The sequence below is a fragment of the Cyanistes caeruleus genome, chromosome 1, assembly GCF_971803275.1.
Source record: "Cyanistes caeruleus chromosome 1, bCyaCae1.hap1.1, whole genome shotgun sequence".
Lineage (NCBI taxonomy): Eukaryota > Metazoa > Chordata > Aves > Passeriformes > Paridae > Cyanistes > Cyanistes caeruleus.
Genome location: NC_141701.1, coordinates 130,772,898 through 130,774,393, shown reverse-complemented (window position 1 = coordinate 130,774,393; position 1,496 = coordinate 130,772,898).

The window sequence follows — 1,496 nt, the reverse complement described above, 5'->3', positions numbered from 1 at the left end:
AATTAATTACTAATCAATTACTCTTCTAATTGGGCAACGTTTGTCAGATATGATAATTTGTTAAACTTATAAAATATGTAGAAATCTGATACTGTGTGTGCCCATAGCCCACAGCTATGGATGCACCCAGAAGTTTCCAATGAAGAAGTGGTTTTTTTTATCACGCCATTTTAATACTGGTGCAAGGGTTTTTGTCTTTTGGTATCAGGCAACATTCTGAAGCATGTTCCCATGGCTTCTCAGGTTTCTCATTGGTTATTTGTACAGAGATTGTCTGAAAGAGCTTCCTTTAAGGTTCTTAAGTGCTACATGCAGGTGTGCAGAGAAATTCTGCAACGCTGAAAAGCCAATGCAGACATCCCAGTGAAAGCACCAGACATAGAATGAAAACAAAACAACCTACCAGGTACTACTACTATCAGCAAAAACAGAGACAAATAGTAACTTTTCTGAAGCACACATATATTAATATGCTGAGAAATATTAGAACATATTTACCAAGACTCACAAAGTCACTCCAAACGTTTTTTGCTACATTTTGGAGAAGGCAACGTTCAGCCACTGATAGCACTGTCACTGAACATGAAAATACTAATTTTTTGTTCAATGATGCTCATGATTAGATGGGATATCACAGAAGAAAGCTTTGAAATTTTGAGTGCAATTTAAGATTATATAGAAAAATACTAAGTATTTAAAATAATTTTCTTTTCCTTTCAGTGCTTTCCTCAGTTTAACTTTGTAGTTTCACATAAAAGACATGCTCTGGAGTAGAGCTACAGGAATCATGGTGAGTTTTGATGTTTACAGCTGCAGTGATGTAAAATTTTACACTCACACCAGTATGAAAAATGAAATGTTCTTTTTTCTTTTTCTTTCCCCCCCCCTTTTTTTTTTTAATTAGATATTGGTGGAGTACAAGGGGAATGGACCACATGGTGGCCAGATTCTCATGTTGATTCTAGAAAGAGTTTCCTAGTGCCATTGTCAGAGGAAGAGCACTCCTGATGGTGGATCAAGGTGCAATTCAACAGACCATTCCATATATTCTTAAGTCTAGGATCTAGGATAGATCTCATTCCTACTGCCCATCCTGTTGCCTGTGGGCAGGCAGGAATTTTCTTGCTTTCTTTGTTTTGTGATAATGTGGTACATTATGGTCACTTGGAATATCCAGTGATGAAGGCAGTCAAAGACAAACTAAAACAGCAAATATTCCCAAGGAACATAACTACTGTCAAGCACAGTCCTAGAGTTAAATCTACATTTTCAGAACCTTTATAATCTCTCCAAACACCAGCCTATTATATGCCAGAAAAGTTATTTTAAAAGACTTCTCTGCCTTGGATAGCAAAGTGACAAATGACAAAAGATATGTAAAAAGAAGTGGTAGGTCAGTCAGGAACTGAAGACCACTAGTGTGAAAGTGGTAAAAAAGAACAGCTGAAAAGTTTAGCTGGCAAACGAAAAATAATCTTTCAATGACACAATAACTT